Source organism: Sminthopsis crassicaudata, chromosome 3 (assembly GCF_048593235.1).
Source record: "Sminthopsis crassicaudata isolate SCR6 chromosome 3, ASM4859323v1, whole genome shotgun sequence".
In the NCBI taxonomy this organism is placed as follows: Eukaryota; Metazoa; Chordata; class Mammalia; order Dasyuromorphia; family Dasyuridae; genus Sminthopsis; species Sminthopsis crassicaudata.
Window position 1 is genome coordinate 370,640,786 of NC_133619.1, and position 23,650 is coordinate 370,664,435.

Consider the following 23,650-nt stretch of genomic DNA (forward strand, 5'->3'; position numbering starts at 1 on the left):
CAGAGTACTAGCTAGTGTGCTCACAGAATCTAGAGAGCATGCTTGTGTAAATCATCATCTATTTTGTTGCTAGATATTTAATTGAATTTCCCTATAGGAACATATATGGCATAGCTAATTTTCCTCATAAAATGGCCCTCTTGTACTTGATTCTTATCTTATTTCCTAACTTTATACCTACTGACCTAAGTCATCCTAAGGTATCAGCATGTTAATATGTTATCTTTCTCAGAGATATCCATGAAAGAGGCCAATGCTTAATCTATGGGATAACTCTCTAAATATGGGATTTTTATAGTATAATACATGAATAGAGAAATTCCCTAAATATCTACTTCATAGGAAATAGTTACATTTTGGCTCTGGTATTTAGGATGTGAGTTTTACATATGCACATACATATATCTGATCCATATGCATATAAATAGATTGATATATTTTGTCTTTACATCATTTAGGTTTCCTTACAATCATCCCTTTCCATATCCTATACAACTATTCCTTATAATAAATAACTTTTTTAAAGGAAAAAAGAAAAGAAAAGAAAAATCACAAACTGATCAGTTCATGGAAATTATCTAATATTATGTGCAGCATTCCAAACATTGGACTTCTTCCTTGGTCCACACTACTTCTCCATAGGAGTAATTATAAGTATCATTCAAGAAGTGATTTTTATGTTGATAAATGCAACATATGGAAAATAAAATTTCAGATAAATTGTATAGTTTTTTAAAAAGTTTTCAAAAAGTGTTTTGGACTGAATTACCCCACAATTAAGAAGAGTCAAGACAGCAACTTTTAAAATCAACAAATTGCTCTATGAGACTTTTATTTTTTGAGGGAATCATTTACTTCTAAAGAAAATTTACATCAGGCATACCATGGGTATTGCTATGATATTTGCTTCCCTTCCCCTACAGTTAAAATAAAATTCTGCCCTTCTAGATAAAGCTACGGAAGTTATTTTAAATGACAATGCTGAGGCAGCTACTCCTTGGCATGCAACAACCTGTTTTGTTAATGAATATTTTTAAGCTACTTTGAAGCCCTAACTATGAAAATAGAATGGAAATGTGATTACTGCCATTCTAGTACTGCCAAATTTGCTAATGAGCCAATAGTCTTTATTTTGTCTTGAACCAATTTTGGCAGTTGTTTGCAAGCAGCACAAAGTAATGATTAACACTTAAGCTAAGCTTCTCAACATTATGTTATGGGTTGAAGTTTATGCAGATTCATTCATTGTTTCTTTTTAGTATTTGCAAAAAACCACATTTCACATATTCTTCCATTTTATTTTCTCGTTACAGGCCACTCAGGGAAGTAAAATGAACATTGAAATGTCCTAGAGGGGTGAGATTATAACTATAACGTGCAGTTGTCTACAGAAGCTGCTGATCGCTCTCTGGGAGGATATCTGCTGTGTCAACTCAAATCTCTCAGACAGATTCTTCTTCTGTAGATAGCTGTTGTCTCCAGACAGTTGCCGTTAACTCCCGTCCAGAGTAGTGACTTCCCTCTTTTATCCTCCCAGAGAATGGGCATGGGATAATGCAAGGGCTTCTGGGAAAAAATAATTCAACCAATGAACTTGCTCCTCCTAAGCATGCAAACTCTTCCCCAGGAATTCACAAGTCAAACTCCCAGTAAAGGCCGGAACTAGAGAATTGTCAAGTACCGACTTAACACTTAGTAAGAACCTAACATAGAACAATATATGAATTTACATATTAAATATTGTTCTAAAATATATTATATAATAGTAGAGTCATAACTAGTGTTATTTTTTTAATAGCCAGAAAAAATATCACAAACTACACAAGGTAGAAGTAGACATTGGTTAAACAGTATTGTAGTTTTTACTAATGCTAAAAATCTATAAAAAGAAAAACAAAACAACTAGATTTTTTATCTCATCAAGAAATAACAGTATTAAATACACAAAAATGTGAAATATATCAATAATACTGTGTAACAATTCCACATAACTCTAATATATCTTCAAATATGTATGATCCCAATACTATGAGAATTTTATTTTATTTAATATACATGTTTCAAGGGATCCTATGACTTAAAACAATATAAATGATGTTAGTTTTTAGATTCTGGCATAAAATATCTTTTGGTCAGAGAGAGGATATTGGCTTAGATAGAAAGTGGGACTGATTCAGGGTTCAACTTATTTTATTTGAATATTTTCATACCATGTGCCTCCCAAAAGCTTGAAAAAATTTATGCTTCCTTTTATCTCCTCTAATGTTCACTGAAGTACCTTGCTTACAATTTTCCAATAAATATTTTTTTATTTAATTTTCGTTTTAGAGATGAGGAAGCTAAAGAGAAAAAATACCTCTTTGGAGCCTTTTCATTGTTCAAACATCTATCTATTTCTTCCCTAAACTACAAAAGCACTGCACATTTTCAGCAAGTTAAAAGGCGAAAGAGTGGGAAAAATTTTTAATTTATTTCTGCTATTGTTGTGGTTTGTGTAGTTTGAACTGTATAATTCCTAAATTACTAGCAACTTTCTCAAAGTTCACTCTAGATTACTCCATACTCTTAAAATAGTGTCTTAAATTACTGATGATTATATATCTATTCTCCTTTTACCTCCATTGCTCTTTCATAATGCTCCTTTTTTTATGCTTTCAATCACATGATCTTTTATATACATAAAAAACAGGAAAATCAGTTTCCCACCACTGGGAAATCAGAAATAACTGAAAATCAAGATATATCTTGGAGCAATATTCATTTAAAATTAGGGAGCTTACTCCTGGCAATTTGATTTTATGGAAAGTTGTTTTATCAAGAGGAAAAGATATGAAAAAGAACTTCATAAGACAAAGAGAAATGTGGAATAGTGGATTTAAAGTTAGCCTAGAAGCCCAGACAATTTGGAATCACAATTCTATCTCAGACAGAAACTAGATTTGTGACCTCAGGAAACTCACTTCATCTTTGAGAATTAAAGCTACAGAATATGACAACCTGAGTTGAGGAAGGGAGTTGCTTCATCTCAGAATTCTCAGTATAAATGAAGTCAAATCTTTCACTTCTATAATTTGCAAGACTTTGTTGTTACTGCTGAGTTATTTCAGTTGTCTCCAACTCTCTGTGACCCTATGTGGAGTTTTCTTGGCAAATGTATCAGAATGGTTTGCCATATTCTTTTCTACATCATTTTATAGATGAAAATACTGAGGTAAACAGTGTTAAATGACTTGCCCAGGCACACATAGCTATTAAGTGAGACCTTATTTGACTTCCTGATTCCAAGCCCAGTGCTCTATCCACTGTACCATCTAGTTGCCCATATAGTAGTAAGACTTAGACAAGAATATAAACACAGTGCCATTATTATTTAATGGTTGATATCTACTTAGTAATGACTAAGGAGATTAGTCTTAAGCTAAACTTTGAAGAAAGCATTTGAAATGAAAAGAAAAAGAGGAAGGATATTAGAACCGACAGAATGAAGACCAAAAGAAATGTGACGTGATTTGAAATTGTAAGGAGATAGATATAGAGAGACAACATGTTTTAGGGAAGAGGCTATGAAGTTGAAAAATATTTGGTCATCAGATAATAGAAATAGTTTAAATTTAGGATGAAAAATTTAGACTTTGTCCTGTAAGCAAATAGAAGTTGTTGAGAAGGAAACTCTTATCACCAAGTCCATGTTTTAGGATAAAAATCTATTAGTAAAGCATAAAATGGATTAGAATTAGAGACCAATAGGAAGAAGAAAAGTTAGGAAAGTTGAAGTTGTCAAGGCCTTAGAGAACAAAGACAAGAAAAAGGCAGAGGAAGTCCAAGATTCTTTACATATTACAAATACAAATGAGACACTGGGTAAAGATAAATTCAAAGGTAGCCTTCAGATATCAGTTTCATTTAATTAATTTCCTTTTTTATGTAATAAAGGGGTTTATTTTGGAGGTATGAGTAACTATCACACAGCTAATATCAAGATTTTTTTTAAAAATAAACTTTTAATCACTTTCTGCAAAGATTAATTTTTGTAGTCCCACAAACTTAATCAATGCAATAATAACACAGAAATATGTAAGATAATGTCTTTATACAGTATAACCAAGTATTCAGCATATGGGAACCAAGAACATCCAATATCCAATAACTGATTTGGATTTTAAATAAAAGAAATGGATTCTTTCCACTTTAATAAATTAAGAATCTGTTGCATCCCATCATGGAATAGCTGTTCCTGAAGCTGTTCATCAATCTCTGTATTTTTTTACCCAGCTACCTACTCACAGTTGGCTGAATGACTTAGAACATAAAGTAATATAGAAAATCAAAGAATAAAGGTTTGGGGAGAGAAATGTAATTAACTTAACATCAAAGAAAAATGTGATGAACTTCAAGTACAAAGGGCAACTTTAAAGAATTTTTTTTTTTTAATTCCATGGTTCACCGGATTAGGAAAGAATTCTTTAGATCATATTTTAAAAAATAAATATAATTTTCAAAATAATAATAGCTCACTTTTATAGTATATCACAATTTTTCCCATTTAGTAATAGCCTCCTTGAAATTAGGATCTCTGTAATGTCTTTGTACACAGAGTAACTTATAATGTTTTAAGATTAGGATCTCAAGCTTTAGAGTTGCAAATGCCATTAGATTGTGATTTCTATCATTGGCCTTTATATAGATGAATAGATCAAAATACTTTCATTTTACATATGAGAACACTAACTTCTGAAAGGTTAAATGACTTACTTGAACAAGATCACAAAATCCTAAATGCCAAAGCCAGGATTTAAACCTCAATCTTCTGATTTCTAATCCAGAGTCCCTTTTCCTGCAATATTTTATCTCAGGATCCTGAGTTTCCACTGTGTCCTCTAAAAACTAAGATCTATTGTAATGTGTTTATTAGACTTCATCCTTTTTATATCTTCTTACACTCATGGAAAGCTTGTTTAATTCAGAAGATGATGTACCTCTTGTCATATATCCCTAGAAGGAAAATGTGATAGGAGTGTTCTGAGTTTCTCATTGCCATAGTTTTAGTTCCTGTATCTGTTGTTCCTACTCAGGAATTTCAATTCCTTTTAGATTCACTCTCTTTGTCCCAATCTATCTAGAACTTGGTTGGTATTCTGTATTTCCACTCGCCACCATTCTTCATTAAGGTACTTGTTTTATTTTCAATACTTTGCTCTTTCCAGGTCAATTTCATGTTCTTTTCATTCCTCCTTGTCATTTCTCAAAGGAAAAAAATAGTTAAAAGAACACTGGAGTAAAATGGACACTGAAAGAAGCTGGTTAGTTCATTAGTAGGTATTTATTAAGCTCGCATCTTGCATGTTATAATAACATACTTGCAATACAAAGTAGATAGTTCCTGGGATCTTAAAAAGATTCATCAGCTAACATGGGACAAGAAACATCCACACTCAAGCAATAAACATAAAAACTGTTGGGATAATAATGAAAGAGTATTATGTAGTACATAGAGGTCATCTTTAGAGGCATAAAGACTTGGGTTCAAGTCCTTCCTCTGACAAATACAAGCTATGGACCCTGAGAGAGTCCATGACCAGACAACTCTTCACTATATATAACTATGCATATGTATGTGTATATGTGTATATACATATATATGTGTATTACACACTATACTACATTTGGCACATAAAAGGCAAAAGAATCTGGACCAGGAATATAACTTGCTTAAAGATATATATAGATATAGCTAAAGATATATAGTATGTAGGAGAGTTGGTAATCAATCCTATTTCCTGACTCTACTTCAAAAGTTTCATAACTGTTTAATAATGTACAAATCACTTTACTCACAATAACCATGTATAGTAGTCAAAGCAGGAATCTTTATCATTCACATTTCCTAGGTAAGATTGAGTTTAGGATAGTTTTATGCACTTTGCAAGGGCACAAGGCTAGTGACTGACATAGCCAGAATTCTAGAACAGGATTCTTTGTTCTAGCATAGGTTTCTTTATACTATACCATTATTACTTTGATAAAAAGTGATCTTTAATTAAAGCATATTAAGAATAAAGACATTTGAATTGTTTTGGGATGTGCTGTTATGTAACATGTTATCTTTTGTATTCATGATCTGCCACTGAAAAATAATGCTAGGGAAGAGTTCTGGAATTATAACCCTGTCTATCTGGAGATGAATTATCTTCTTAGTAACCATAGTTGGATTTGGAGATATAGGACACTTCTCTTACATATAAATGAAACATAGACAAACAAATACAAGTAAATTTTAGTTGAGATGTTAGCAGCAGGGGAAATTAGGAAAGCCTTTACTCAGGAGATTTATTTTGAAAGGAAGCTAATGATTTTTGAAGCAAATTATTTTTGCAGTAATCTAGTGATTCTAAGAGACAGAGATAAGGAGTGAATATTTACTCAATAAAAGAAACAGCCTATACAAAGATATATAGGCAGGATCTAGAAAGTTGTATGAGATAAAGAGCAAAAAAGGATACTTTAGTAAGATTGTAGAGGGTGTAAAGCAGTTTAGCACATTATGATGACAGAAAAACAGGTTGGTAAAATTGTCAAAAGGACAGAGAATGGACTTTCCATTTAACCAATCAAAGTTAGAAAGAAGCACGAAAGTTTACTTCTGAGCAAAAAAAATGGCAAAGTAGTACCTCTGCTTAACTAGTAACCTAATAAGCTGAAGATAATTGTGATTTGAAATGTCATCAGTCAATAAGAACATTTAACAACTCTGAAAGGAATGGAAAATTATGACATGATAATACCCTGTGTTTTGTTCACTGTAATTAGCATTGATAAATTCCTCATTATTAATAATGTATTTTATAAATGTTAGAAGATATTAGGTATTAGATGAAATTATTAATAATTACATAAAATATACTATAGCTTTCTGAACAACCAAATCCAAGTGGTATCTGGTCAAAAGAATCTACTTTCCTTACTTCCATTCTAAATATTATATAGTCTTTATATATGCATGTGTATGTGTGTGTGTGTGTGTGTATATATATATATATATATATATATATATATATATATATATATATATATACATACATACATATGTATATAGTCTTTTCTAACTAGTCTTTTCCAATATACTGTATTTTAAAAAAATACACTAAAGATTTGTAGATAACTAAATTATATCATGACATACATAGTATGCTTTAACTAATGTTTTAATTTGGGGTACATGCTCCCTAGAGCAGTTCCCAAAAGCCTTATTTAAAAAAAATAAAATTATGCACCATTATTCTTGTTTAATTTTATAAAGCACTCATTATTAAGGGATATTTTCTATTATTAAATTTACAGAATAATCTTTCAGATAAGTATGAAAAATCTATCATCCTTGAACCAATTTTTACAAGCTTATCAAATGTTCATGGGAGGTTAGAGTTGAAAAGACTTTAGGGATCTCCTCATGTAACCTAATTTATATTAAAAGAGAGAAAATCAGGGTCCAGATAGGTCAGTACAAGGTATCTTTGTGGTTCAGTGGATAGCTTGTTGATTTAGAATCAAGAAGACTAATCTCCATGAGTTTAAATCCAACCCCAGACACTGGTTGTATGATCCTAAGCAAGTCACTTAATCCTGTTTGCCTCAGTTTCCTCATCTATAAAATAAGCTGGAGAAAGTAATGGCAAACCACTATAGTATGTTTGCCAAGAAAACCCTAAATGGGATTATAAAGAATCATACATAGCGGAAACAACTGAATAAACAAACAAACAAACAAACAAACAAAAAAAAAAAAAAAAAAAAAAAACAGGGAATGCTTAGGGACCATGCCTAGGTGAAGGAGAAGATCAATTCTTCTAAGAGCAGAGAATTAGCCTTTATTGACACAGATGTTGCTTGTAGACTGGGAATGAGATAAATTGGAGGCAGAGGGAAGAGAAGAGAGGTCAGACAATCCTCTCAGTGGAGAGGTCAGAGAATAGCAACTGCCTCCCAATCTCCTTGTATCATCGTTATCTTCTCACGTGAAGGGATCCATTCTGCTGGTCTGATTTGTGTTCCCAGCAGCTACTAGCATGTGGCTCCCCTATCACAACAGATTTCCTGGTCTTCGTGATCTACAGAAACTCATCATTCTGAAAGATAAATTCAGTTTAATAACTATTATATCTTCTCTGATCATTTTTCTCTCTAAGTATAGGGCTTCATCATGCCCCAATGTTATATATTTCTATTATATATTTCTACTTCCTCCACCTTTACTTTTTAACTTCTTTTTTTTTTTTATTGTTTTTTTCCCCTAATAGATTGTGAGCTCCTTGGGGAACAAATTTTTCTTTTGGTCTTTTTCTCTATCACTAAATAATAGATAATGTTTATTGACTTTGAATCTGATTCAGGAATACTAGCAACAAAAGTTCAGTGATGAGTAAGAATAAGATATAAGAGAAAATTTTATGTGGAATAATTTGCAATTTGTAGGAAAAGTATCTACAAGGGAGAAAAGGATAAATATTATATAGCATCTATTTTATATGGCAGTGTACTGAGTTATGTTTTTTAAATCTCGTTTCCTTCTCACAAGACTATTGTGAGATAGGTACTGATATTACCCTCATTTTGCAGTTAAGAAAACTGAGGCAAGCAGAGATTAAGTGACTTGCCTGGGATCATACCACAATTAAGTATCTGAGGCCAGATTTGATTTCAAGTCTCCCTGACTCCAACCCAACTTCTCTATCCACTGTGCCAACTAGCTAACAAACTGAGCTTTGTTGAGCTTCTAATTTGGGGAGCTTAATTCACTCTGATCATAGTATGCTATTGTAAAAGAATTCAAAACAAATCAAAATTCTGAAAAATTATTCTAATCTACCACATTACACTCGTAGTAATAATGCTGAAGCTGGAAGTTTTTAATGTTGTCTATTTTTCCTATTAGTTATATGTATGTGTATATATATAATTTTTTAATTGATCTTTTGGTAATTAAAGTCTCTTTTAATTTTATATGATTGCCATTCTCTAGCAGTAATAAAACAGGATATGACACAGAAATGTATTTATGCCAAGAATTTTAGTAATTCAATTGTAAAATAATGAATTTTCATTATTTAACTTATATTAAATTTCTTAACTATCTCCACCTGCTTATTTAGATAACTGCTCCTTGGTTTTTTGGGTTTTTTTTTCCCCTTGGAAAAGGTGAATCACAGCATTAGAGAAATGAGGAACCTTTTCTTTATCTTTGCAAAACTGGTGATTTTTTTTTTATCAAATGCAGTGCTTCCCAGTAGAGCTTTTTCATAATTTCTAGAGAAAGAATGAACCTCTTTTCAGATCCAAAATAAAAACATTGGAAGTGCTTTTTTTGCTGATACAGGATGAGGGAAAAACATTTGTGACATGATGAGGCTTACTTTACTTTTTGCTGATCTTGATTTACTAGACTTGTTTTGGTCTATACCTTGGGTATTATCTCCTCATCAGGAATCTATTACTTGTCAGAGTTAGTTCATGAAGACAAATATTTATGAAATCTTTAATCTACATCAGTAGTGTAACATTCAAATAGAAACGAGAGTCATAAGTGTTACATAAAGATCCCTGAGATTACATGGGCTTAGAAAATCACCTATTAGTATTATCTTTGTTTTATTTTATTGTTTGTATTGTATTATGTTATTTAAATTTATTTATTATTTTATTTCTAATAATATAACAAATATTTTATGTTTAGCTACTTAAATATTTTGTTAAATATTTAACAGTTACATTTTAAATTGATTTAGGTCACACTCAGAAGTCATGGAGTTGCATTTAGCTGCTTCTTACTTTTGAGCAACATCAAAGCAAAATAAAACAAAGAAAAATGCTTTTGTATTGACTTTTCCATAATGACTTTTTATTGAAGCATTTTTGTAATATATAAAATATGTAAGGTTTATTCATTTCATGAGATGTCCTGTAACAACTTAAAAGAAAAATAAAACTTATAAGTTATCTCATCTAAAAAGACATGTATTATTTCAGATGAGTATCACACCCACTTCTCTATTAAAAACACAAAAACGGGAGTTCTGAAGGTGAAACCAAGATGATGGAATGAAGTTAGGAAGTTGCTTAAATTTTCCCAGTTTCCCTCAAAAATGACATAAAACCAAGGATCTGAAGAGAATCTGATGAAATGAACCATTCTCTAACTCAAGATAGATTAGGACTTCAAGAAAAGTCAATCAGACTGGGGTGAAAGAGGTATTCATCTAAACTCAGACAGTGTCTGATAAAGTCAGTGAGAGGACCTTAATCACAGCAGATCAGCAATTGATAATCCCAGTCCTGACTCAGGAGTAGAAGAGACCAGTGGGCCAACCTCCAGAAGGCAAATTGCAAGATAGGGAAACCAGGCTGTTTCCTGGAAAGAGTAGGTAAGGCTAAGCCTATAAGTGAGCAAGACGCCAAGCATAAGGGTCCCCTTTGCTCAAAGCTAAGGTTCAGAACACAGAAAAATTTTGGAAAAGCACCCCTTTAACCCAAGAACAGAGCTCTTCCTTTAAAAAAAAAATAGAACAAAGGGAGGGAGGAAGGAAGAGAAAGAGGGGAGGAAGGAGAAGAGAGGAGGGGAATAAGGAAAGAAGGAAAAAAAGAGAGAAAGAAGGAAATGAAAGAAAGAAAGGAAGAAAATGAGCAAAAAGCAGTAAATAATCTTAACTATAGAAAGCTACAATGGTGATAGGAAAGACCAAAACAACAATTCGGGAGAAGAATCAATATTCACATGGGACAGTCTTTTTTTGTCATGACTTTTAGGGAGAAAATGAAAAGGGCAGACAAAAATGCAGTTGTAGTAAATCTGTAAGTTCAAACAAAAATTTAAAAAAAATAAATAAATTAAATTGTGATTGTAGGTTTTAGAAAATAGGGAAATGCCTATAATGCTTAATTTGGAATCAGGAGGCTTAGGCTCTAATCCCCACTCTATCCTTTAGTCCTCTGTCACAGCTTCTTAATTTGTTTTTCACTCATGTCCCCTTTTCTGTCAAGAAATTTTTACATGACAATTATATGGGCATATAAAATAGGCATATAAATCTAACTTTTACTTACAATAAATCATAATTTCATGGCTCTCATTCATTTATGAAATTCCATATGGACTCACAAACCAAAGTTTAAGAAGCTGAATTCTATATAACTTTGGCCTAGTCACTTAACATACAGATTTCATATTTCCAAAATGAAGGTATTAGACTATATGGCTTCTAAGATTTCTTCCAATTATAAAGCTATGATGCTATTGTTCTTTGCAAAAGGACTAAGTACATGGTCTCTCCTACAATACATTTAAAATAGGATTAAATTTTCAAATGATGGCATAGTCTTTCCAATGTACATGTGTTGAATAAAATGAGGCCCATCTACAAGTAAACCATATGATACTTCTCAAGTAATAAAACAGGATGAATTTCTAGTTAAATCCCACACATTCTTATGCAGTTCCTTGCTTAGTTGTAGTAATGGCTCAATAAATGTTTGGACATTTGTTTGTTTGAAAGAACAATCTTTTTTGAATGAGTCATTAAAGGATATGTGGGATTTGAAATAAATGGAGAAAAAAAGGAGATGATCACAAGAGAAGTGGAATAACTACAAGAATGATCCAAAGAAAAAAAAAAATGAACCTATAATATTAAATCCCAACTCTCCAAAAGCAACAAGCTTATAGCTTCTTCTCTGAAGCTGCAAGATGTTTAGTCCTCATATGTTGTTGTTCTTCATAAGCCACCACTGTGTGACAAACAGAAAACTGGCCTACAAGTCAACATGCATAGATTGTAATTCTCACCTTTCTTGCCCACTGATTCTGTAATGTTAAGAATTCCATTTTTTTTCTCATGCAGGAAAATGAAAAAGGCAGATTAAAATGCAGTTTTAGTAAATTCATAAGTCCCAGCATTAAAACAATGGATAAAACAGGGCATGATTGTAGATGTTAGAAAGTAAGACAATGGCTATAATATCCACTTTAATTTTAATTGTATCCAAGATCATAACCACTGGCATTTAGTTTATTCATCAAGAATTGCAAAGTCAGTTGAGGACAGGGTCTATTTCACTTTTGTCTTTGTTTCCTCAAAGCTTAGAATAGTGCTTCACACATTTTTTCACTAAAAAAAATGTTTTTGACTTATTTATGAAACTATAGGGTTGGTACTGAATACAACTTTAGCCTAACGTAGAAGACCTGAACTCCAAGTATCTACTTACCTAGATACTTGGACATTATTGCTGACTCCACTAATTATTTATTTCTGCATCTCTCCAATAAGTGAAATTATAATCTATAGAAGCTGCTATTGCTCCTATATCTCTGTAATCATGGAATCTCCAAGGATAAGGACTGTAATTATCTGATTCTTACTTTGAGCTATCATTGGCAAATTCTAAATCACATCTTTCTCCTTTTCTCTTTGATTCATATGTATTTCTCATTTCCTTATTATTTCTCCCCATACTCTTAATGAAAACCAGCTGTACTCTTCTATAATCCATATTATTTTGTTCCCTTTTGGTCAATAATAATTCCTGCAATCTATGTTCATTGTTAATCAACTACCATTCATTTTAACCTTTTCATTTTTACAAATTTCCAGGTGCTTATGGAAGTCTGCATCCCTCTGGAAGATATTGGTTTTATGTCAGGCTATTCAGTAGTGGAGTCTCCTTTTCTGGTAGCCCCTTCAATCACCCCAGAAAAATAAACAAAATTCCACACTGAAGTAACAGAAATCAGCATATCCCTTTCTCTTCTCACTTCTAAACCATCTCTTTGCCACCGTACCCAATGATCTTTCTTTATTATTAAAAGTTAACTATATTAAATCTCTTTATGATCATATGAAATTTTTTGTTTCAGCAATTTTCAAGTTTTTAGATAATTTTTTTTTCTTTCTCACTTCAGCAACTGGTTCACAAGATTTTTTCTCCGTAATCAGTTCTCTGACTTCATATTTTGACATCACTATTCCTGGTTATGTTTCCTCAAGCTCTCTGGTTTCCCAGTATATTAATTTCCTCAATTCCCACTACTTATATTTTTACTCTATAACATCTATTTATAAAGATGGTCACATCTTTGTTTTCATTGTCAGTCATAATATCAATATCTTGAATCATAATGGTGAACTTTCTTTATCTAACTTCTCTACCTCCATCTCTTCATATATTTCATTTTTACAAAAAACGTATTAAAACCAATTGTTCTTTACCTCAGCTTCCAGGACATCTACATGTCTTTATTCTGTCAATCACAACTTCTGCCTTTTCTCCCTACATTGCACAATTGAACTATATACTATCCTTTTCCCTTAAATCCTTGTCCCTCACCTATGGTTATGCTTTGACAAATAGTGATTTTAGTCTACCCCAATCATCTGTCCCCTATAATTATACACTTTGTTGCTGATTATCACTAGTGGAAACTATAGTCTTGGTCCAATCTACTACAAATGTATACTACCTAATTTGAACTGTGCCTTCACTACTGGGAAGTTTTTAGTTGTCTCTGATAATTTTATACCACATTCTTCAAAGAGAGTTTTCTAAATTTTCTCTTTTGCACCCCAAGATTTTCTTCCTCATCAGAATATCACATATTTCCATTTAATCAGAAAACTAGGGTCACTGACTGTGACTCCTCTTTTCCTCCCTAGTTCTCATTTCAGCTGCCCTCTAAATCATTCCTTATCCTTCTCTTTGTCCCATTCTATGAAGAGTAGATGATCTTTCTCTTTGTCAAGTCCAATACTTCTCTTTATATGTTTTAGTAAGTATAATGATGAGTTTACTGCCTAAATGAATATTTTTCAGCATAGTTACCAGTGCTAATAAAAGTAAAAGTTGAAATATTCTTGAGCTCTGACATTTTTTTTTTGGCAGGATAGAATTTCAATAGCATATGATGAAGGACAATTTATAAAGAAAGGCTGCTGACTCCCAGACTACTTCAGAATCTGTTCACAGAAGGTAGATATTCTTTTCATAAATTTATAAAATATTTTCCTATATTTATATTCACAGATTTCTCATATTTTCCATCACTGTCAATAGCAAAACTTTAAGCTATCAGAAATTCCACTTCAACTCCCTCCCTTTATTCACATTCCTGCAAAAGTTATTTGTTCAGGATATCTATCAACTAAATATAATCTTTCTTATCTTTGATCCTGGTATAGAAGGGTTGAAGCATAGGAATTAATAAACTGGGCAGTTTGACTCTTTTCATCATTGGTATTTAATAATCAAACGGACAAGAACCACTTTTAATTTCATTTGGATTCAATTCTTGCAGTTAGGACATAGACTATATATCATTAGATACATTAACATGATCTTCTATTTTGAGTCATGCAGATGAATGGTAATCATGTTACAAAATAGCTCCAACTATCATCTTCCTAATCCTCTGTCCCCTCACACTAATCTTTAAATGCAGAGAAATTATCTTGCTTCTGCATGGCTGGCCAATGTGAGTGAGGAGACAGGCAAAAATATGTAGCAGGCAGTGGAAAAGGGAAGTTCATAGGGATTAATAGATAAGTCCATGTTGGGTCACCTGAGTCAATTCCAGAACCTCGCTATAACATTGATTCTAACCACTCCCATGTACTATTGGTGTTTGTTCCTTTGGTTATTCTCTCTCTCCACATTTTATTTTGCCTTCTTACTGGATACTGCCTCCTACATAAAAGCATGATCCAATCTCCTCCATTTTTTGTGAGGCAATTGGGATTAAGTGATTTGCACAAGGTCACACAGCTAGGGAACTGTTTGATGTCTATGGCCAGATTTGAATTTAGATCCCCTTGACTTCAGGGCCAGAACTCTATCCAGTGCACCAATTGCCTCTAATCTCCTTAATGTTAAAAACATAAAAAAGCACCAGGCACTATTATAACTGCTAAAGATATATTTTTAAAGAATCAAAAAATACTCTCTTCCCTCAAGCAGCTTATACTTTATTAGGAGAAACATCAAACAAACAAATGAGTACAGACAAACTATATTAAGGATAAATAAGAAATAATTAAAAGGAAGGCATTATAATTAAGGAGTATTGAAAAAGAATTCCTAATTGAATGTAAACTGTTAGCACTACTGTCTTTCTACCCAGGTTACTTATACCTTTGGAATCCAATTCTTAACGTGCAACAAGAAAATTGGATTTACACACACATATTGTATCTATGTTATACTGTAACATTTAATAAGTATAGGATTGCCTATCATCTAGAGGAGGCAGTAGAGGGAGGGAGGCTTTGGGAAAATGAATACAAGGGATAATGTTATAAAAAAAAATTACTCATGCATATGTATGTCAAAAAATTTATAAATATAAAATTAAGAAAAATAAAATAAAATAAAATAAAAAAAGGATTCCTATAGAATGTGAGATTTTAGTTAGTACTTAAAAGAATACAGGGAAGCCAGGAGGAAAGTATTCTATATATGAAGGACATGCAGTGAAGTTTAGATATGGAATGTCTTGTTCATGGGACAGCAAAGTCAATGTGACTATATTAAAGTCACTTTATATTAAAAGTTATGTAGCAGAAAACTATGAGAATACTGGAAAGGTAGAAGTCATGGCTCCCAAAACATGTCTTTTGTATCTATCTTACCTTTCTTTTCAAATTATTTTAAAGGTTCTTCATCCGTTTTCATTCTCTGAAGCCTAGCTGTTCCTTACCACAAACCTCTGTCTTTCTTTGTGCTCATTTCATCTTTGCTGATAGCATTATTTTACATGAGTTCAATTATCATCTCTATGTAGATGATTCCCAAATTTGTATCCAGTCTGTCTTTCTCCTGAGTTTAAGTTACCTGAATGAGTCATTGACTTTCTGCTGAATGTACACATCTAAATATACCATTGAAATTTCAGACTAATCACATACAATAAAAATTAATCTCAATATCTTCTTCCCTAAGTAAGCCTCCTTTATACATATTTTTTTTCCTATAGGGAATCACTGACATCCTTTCATTCACCTATTCTGACAATTCCATAGTCATCCTTAAATCTTCTCTCTTTTCCTTCCTATATCCAATCATTTCCCATATGTTCTGCATTTGTATCCATCTCTCTCCATTTGTACAACAAGAACTCACCTCTTCTCACATGAACTATTGTAATAGTTTGTGAATGATCCCTTTATTTGCCAATTCTCTTCTGTTCAGCTGAACTTTCATGGAACTAAAAATTTTGTAATGCTATCTAGATTATTTCACTGTTCAAAAACATTCAATGGCTCCCTATTGCTTGTGGTATGAAATATAAATTACTTTGCCTGGCATCAAATGTCCTCCACAATCTGGCTTTCACTTATCCTTCCAGATTTATTTCATATTCTTCTTCTTTATAACACTATATTCCAGTCACAATGTACTACCAGCTGTTCTTCATATTCATTATTCCATCTCCTTTCTTCATATTTTTAAAAACTATTTATCATCTTGTATATTCCTTTCTCATCTCAGCTTCATACAATGCATAGATTGCTTTATAAACCAACTGAAGTGTCATCTACTATGTGAAACCTGTTTTGATATTTACATATTTAGTGTTATCATCTGCTAATATTTAATTATATGCATGCATATTGTATACTCACCTCAGTGACTTTAACATATTAGGAATAAATGTGTTGAATTGAATTGAGTTCTTTGGGCCCCAGAAACTTTATTGTAAAGGGAAGAGAGAAGGTCAGTCTAGACTATATTTAAGGTCCTTAGAAGGCTTAATGATCTTTTAATCTATTATTCTTTGTAGTAAATATATAATTGGATCCTCTCACTTTTTCTGGAAAATGATCTAAAAGAGGCTTTCTTAGATAAATAAAAAAGATGCTTAAAGAAAAATAAATAGTTTACAATTTCCTTTGAGATGTTATGACCATGAAACTGTGGCCATGTATATTACAAAAAAGGAAGCAAATCTTGAGCATTCAGGATTTTGAAATGAGTGGGAGAGTTCCTATGCTGTGATGTCAATAAAATTTCAAAAGGAAGTACCTCTATAGAGCAGATATAGGCCACTGGGACCTGGAAGACTTTGATGAACAGTAGCCTCTGCTATTACAGAAAATTAGAGCATGAAGATTGTGTATTTCATTCACACCTTAGAGTGTTGCCCTGGTAACATGATTATCTGGTAGCCTTCCTTGTTTTATTAAAATCTTCAACTATCTAGTTTCCCCAGGCCTGAGTGTTTTCCTCCCCTGCATACTTCCATGGAGACAAGGAAGAGATGTCTTGGCATCCCACTGAACCAGAACCAAAACCATCTACAGGTATCTTTGTTCTGTACCCAATATATGTAGCATTATAAGCTAAGTAAACTTATCATTTTATAATCCTCTTATTCAAGCTAAGTAAATCATTTGCACCATCAGATGCCTAAGATTAATGTAAATGTCTAGTTCAGGATGTAAATGAATTTTATTCTATTGCTCTCTTTTAGATAAGTCACAATCAATTACTTACCAAGTCTTCACAATTCTGCCTCCACAACAATTTTCACATCCTACCTCTTCTTTTCACTCCTAATTTCCACTCTATTTAAGGGTTTCATTACAATAGGCTTCCAATTGCTATCCTGCTTCCAATTTCTTCTCTCCAATATATCCACATATTTTTCCAAGAGATTTTCCTAAAGCGCAGATCTAAGGTTAATTCTTCTGTTCAAAAACCTTTACTGAATCCCTATTACCTCTAGGATAAAATGGGAAGACCAGAGTTTAGAATTTCAAACCTTTTACAATTTAGCTCTGGGATAGATTTTTAGACATTACATATTTCTGGCCTTCTTCATTTTGTATTATGGACAAACTGACTAGCTTGCTGCCCTTCGCATATAAAATTCATTTTTTTACCTCTGTTGGCTTTGCATGAGGTTGTCTTTCATGTCTAAAATGAACTATCTATAATTGTATAAATATGTATGCACATATTGGATTTAACATGCATTTTAACATGTTTAATATATATTGGATATATATTGGATTACTTGCCATCTAGGGGAAAGAATGAGGAAAAGAGGAAAGAAATTGGGAACACAAAGTTTTGCAAGGGTCATTGTTGAAAAGTTATTCATGCATATGTTTTGAAAAGAAAAAGCTTTAATTTAAAAATAAATAAAATTAATAATCTTTTACTTCCACCTCTGAGAATTCTTCAGCTTCTTTCAATGTTCAGTTCAAGCACGTGGACTCCATTCATAAAATTACTTGGCTTTTATTTTGTATATATGTTGTTTTTTTTTTCCTTTTTTCTGTATATATGTTCTTTCCCCTATATGTTCTTCCTTCTTTGAAGACAGTAATTGTTTTATATTATTATTTTTGTTCTTTGTATCTACCATAGTGACAGGTTTAAAGCAGGTACACAGAAAATACTTGATTATAGATTGATCTGAAAAGCAGAAATCAACTGTTTTATATCTCTGTGGTTCTGTCAACTTCTGTGGCTCCTAAGTGTGTTTTAATCATTGTGTATATAAGTGTATATAAGCAGCAAGCTTTCAGAATCCCTGTTCAGCCCAGATCAGTTCTAAATAACCCCTTTCTCCTGCCAAATACACATGCTATATATTCTAAGGGCAAAGACTACAGCAAGAATGTTTCTACTATTTTCCACTGGTAAATCCACAAGAAAATATATTTAAAAGACTTAAAATGTCTTCTTTTTTTCATGTCCTCCTTTCCCTCTTACCCAGTACTACTTTCATGAAGACTGCATCAGGAGAATTCCTTGAAGAAATCATGATGATGGGAAAAAGAGCAAATCAAGATGTTTCCCTAGGAGACTCTGAGGCAAAGCTTGTCTGCTTTTCTTCACATGTGCATGTGGTTTGGCTTTAAAAGCAAATTGGGAAAAATCTCTGATAGCATTCATTATAGTTCTATGATAGGCAAAATTTGATAAACAATGACTCTTTTGGGGTATTAATTAGAGGGGAGACTATTGTAGGAAGGTAAAAAGAAGGAATCTTTCAATGTGAGTGGGGTAATAGAGATATTTTATTTATAATACATATGTAAAGGGTAAAGACTAATTATCTTTACTTCTAATCAATTTCCCCCTTCCTCATGATAATGACTACCTATTATTGGGAAATAATATATTGATATTTCAAAATTGAGCTCCCATCTTACATTTTTAGCAGACCTCAAACTCACTCAATATTTGCACAAACTAAAACTGTCTTCAAAGTTTATATTTTCATTGAATTCCACAAAATGCTATCTTTCATTTAAAAATTACAAATAGTACCAAATTTTAACTGTTAGAAATGGAAGTTAATTCGATTTCTCCCATTATTTGGGAAATTCTGCCAGACCCTTGATTCAGTTTTGTTTTTAATACTTTGGGCAAGAGATAGGTAGATTTCTGGCACTGGTCTCATGAATTGTCTTATGAATTAGCCATGAGTCTTTGTTTTATTCCATGGGTTCTTCTGTTTTGATCGTCTTCATGTGGGTAAGAGAATGGCAATGAGTAACTTATGAAAAGTCAGAGAGAATATCCAGAAGGGACACTATCTGCCTGTTTGATCCTGATGCTCTTGGTGACCTACACCCTTGATCTATGGTTCTAATATTTGGATGATTGCAATTTAGCAAAACCTACTCAACCATAGACTGAAGTGATAAGAAATCCTATTCTTCCCATAGAGCGCCCCAGAAGTAGATTTTATAAATTGTTAGAGGGGCACAATAAAACTCTAGACAATGATTATAATATAGATAGAGAAAGGATTTTTTTTTTGTTTGATGTGGATCTGTGATTCCATTTCCTTTTAGTGAGGAAACTCTACCAATGCATGGTTGCAAGTGTTCTGCAAATACTAGACTTGGAGAATTTGAAGGGGAGTACAGAGAATTTAATCTACAGTCACACAGCCAGCACGTGTCAGAGAGGGAACATGACAGTTCTTTATAATTTAAAGAATAACTTTCAATCCACTAAGCAATACTATTTTCATACAGTTACATAGATGGTTTCAATTTATAAAAAAAAAAAAGTACAGTACTTACTAAGAGCTTAATAAGACATTTCAGATACAAACCAACATTACACAAATAGAGAAAAACATTATACAACATCAGAATAAACAGCCACTTCAGATAATTGTGGAACATGCCTCAAATAATTTAACTTTTTCTAAGTTGAAATGAGAAACCAACTTGTATAGAAAATGGCCTAAGAATACCAAATAGCTATTCTGATAGGGTTACTTATGTGCCCAAAATGTCAAGAAAGGTAACTCTTACAAATGTACTGAAATTTAGGGATTCAAGATGATGCTTGAAGTATAGAACATGCTCACAAAGCAAAGCAAATCTAATTTTGGTTTCTGAACAATAAAAATATGAATTTTGAGAAAAATGAGTTTTAAAAAGGTAATAATGTCACCTCCTCACAATTTCCTATTATAGAGAACATATTAACTAATTTATAGCTGATCTTTGAAATTTAACTGGTAGGTTCCTGTCATTGGGTAGTCAGTGTGCTAGAGTTCTCTTAGTTTTATCAAAGAAGCAGGGGACGAGGAATTATTACTGCTTAATATTACACTTCACAGGTCCATTAAACATTGTTTTAGCTTTTTAAAAAAGCAATTACATTGTTGCTATTCACCTAATATTCATGTGATGAAATACTGTAGACAGAGAAAAAATTTTCAAAAAAAAATAGACAGAGAATATGAAATAATATTATTTTATAGAAAGAGAGAGCAAGTGAATAAGAGGAGTGGATGGGAGGGAAAGAGTGAGGGGAGAGAGAGAAAAAATAGGAAAGTGAAAGGGAGAGATTGCTTTATCTGAGTTCAGAATTGCTACCTTTGCTTTTTTTTCACTTCGATTGAAGCATAATAAATTCTGTTCTAGCCTTTTACCTTTACTCTACACGTGTCTCTCTGTGTCAAATGTGTTTATTGTAAACAATATATTGTAAGATTCTGTTTTTTTAATCAACTGCTATTTGCTTCCATTTTATGGGAGACTTCATTCCATTCACATTCATAGTTATAATTACCAGCTCTTATTTCACTACATCCTATTTTTTCTCCTGTATATAATTTTGTTCTTTCTACCCTGTCCTTAATTGTTTTTTTAAGCCGCTCCACCAACTACCTTATCTCCTATTACTCCTCCCCCTTCTCTTAGTAGTGTTTTTTAATCCACTTCTCTTTTCCTGTAATATTTTTGCTGTCCCTTCTATCCTGTCCCTCCTTTTCCTTTTTGTTTTTCTTTTCCTACTTATTTATAAGTTGATATAATTTTTATATCCAACTAAATGATTAAATTATTGCCTCTTAAAGCCAAAACTGATTAGATCAAGCTTAAGACAATACTCATCCCCTCCCCTCTTTCCCTTACTTTTAATAGGTCTGTTGAACTTCTTCATGTGAACTAGTTGTTCCATAATATATCCCCTTTCCTCTTTTTCCAGTACAGAACTTTTTCTACCCCTTAATATCTTTTTTTTTTTTTTTTGATGTCACATCCGGGACCATTCACAATCACACTCTCAATCTATGTGTGATTTTCTTCAGTTAGCTTTTGTATCCTTTTTCCTATTTGGTTTATTTTACTGTTATTAAGTAGTCATTTTCTTCAGGCATTTTTTTTTCCTTCCTTTTCCAAACTTTTGACTCTCTCATGAATACCTCTTATTTCTTTTCTCAGTTTTTCTTCTACCTCTTGTATTTGTCTTTTGAAGTATTTTATGAGCATTATCAAGAAGCCTCTTTGGGCTTGAGATCTATTTATCTCACTCTTTGAGATTTCTTATGTGAACATTCTGTTCTCTTCTGAGTTGATGTTTTGATCTGCCCTATTACCATAGTAGCTTTCTATGGTCAAGTTTCTTCTCTGTTTCTTGCTAATTTTCTTTTGTTATTTCCTTTTTTTTTTTTTAATTTTTAAGATAGAACTCTTTCTGGGGTAAAGGTGGTGCTGTTCTAAGCTTCCTATGTAACTCTGATCTTTAGCTTTAAGCACAGGGGCCACTTATATTTGCAGGAAGTAGCTTTGTGTACTCTTTTCAGTCCTAATTTTCCAGAGTTTGCCTTCTGAGCAAGTACTGGGGGCTCTCACTGATTTGCCCCACTGAGCCAATATTGAGGCCTTTAATTACTGATTTGCTAATGATTAAGACCTTCTCACTAGCTTTCCCAGAGTCTATCTTAACAAACACCTTTTTTTGCCCCAGTGAAAGTGACTTTTCTTGAAGTTTTTTTCAATCTATCTTGAGCTGGAGAGTGGTTTCCTTCTGTCAAAATCTCTTTAGAAACTTGGTTTCATATAGTTTTGAGGGAAATTGGGACAGCTTGAACAGTTTCCTAACTTTACACCACCATCTTGGCTCTACCCTTGGAACTCAGCACTGTGTTAGTGTAAAACCATTTCACAACGGAATGCTGGTGTGAAGTGCCTGTTATATGGCCCTTTACAGTCTTTATTTCAAGAAACGAACTATCAATACTTAGTAACACCCAATTATTATCAATCATAAATGTCTTCTCCTTACTTAAGAATCTTAGTTCCTGAATCCTACCCATATTTTGTTTCCACAAATCAGACACAATGTAACATGCCATGCTGGGCTATAGTAAGTATATATATATATAAAACCAACTGACAGAAATTATATTTGTGGAAAACAATTATTTCATAATCGTGACAATCTTAGATCTTAACACAACCATTTACCTAATTATCCATAAAGGAAATAAAACAACAGGTACTCATATATTAAACGTTGAAAGAGTAATATAATATATCAATCTACATTTAGACCTGAGGTCACTCTCTCCCACCAATGCATTCCGTATCTCTGGAGAAAAATGGGCACACAATTACAGGAAAGAAGCTTCTAGTGGGGGAAAAAGAAACACATAAACTGGGTAATCTAACACTAAATAACAGACTTTGATATAATTTGGCTAATTAGGGACACGTACTTGGCAAACTGTCTTCCTTATAACTGCTTATGAGCACATTCTCTTTTCTTCTATATTCAAAGGTAGCACTTACCAGATCTTTCAAGTTACAATAATATTTAAAAGCACATCAAGAAAATTATATCTTTTAGTTTAAATAACAATAAGCTTTTGAATCGCAAAGTCCATCAGCTTGGTATCTAGACCAGCCTAGTCATTTTTCATATATGAATATTGCATTGACCACTCAGGACAGAATTCATGACAAATAGTTTAGGCTAATTTCTAGACAAGGCAAGCAGCTGGACCAGCTCATCTTATAAAGTGCTTCAATGTCCGTCTTTCTCCTTTCTCCTTTTTCTTTCCAAAATAGAGAATAGAGAAGAGTAGGAAGCCCTTGGGATAGGGCTTGATGAATGAATTAATAAAGGTCTAGGAGTGCTCAAGAACAAGTTTTGGATGAATCTTCAAGCTTACTGTCAGCAAACCTCTGAAATTGGCTTCCTACATTCTTAGAAGCTCTGACTCATGAGGAAGTAAGGAATATAGAACCTGCAGAGGAACTTGAGTGGCCAGATCAGATCTTGACAAAGATAGTTTCATTAGAAGATGAGTGTAGCTGAATGTTTTTAGGAGGAGGGGGAATAAACAGTG

The 23,650-nt window shown here is 32.6% G+C and overlaps 1 long non-coding RNA gene across 1 annotated transcript in view; it reads left to right on the plus strand.

Annotated features, from left to right (window-relative positions):
- LOC141561806 (uncharacterized) overlaps positions 1-23,650 on the plus strand; it is a 58,295-nt gene that overhangs the window by 27,239 nt on the left and 7,406 nt on the right. Inside the window, exons 2-3 of the long non-coding RNA XR_012488164.1 lie at positions 13,927-14,013; positions 17,240-17,339. This is a non-coding gene — a long non-coding RNA (uncharacterized LOC141561806). The remainder of the gene's footprint in view (positions 1-13,926; positions 14,014-17,239; positions 17,340-23,650) is intronic.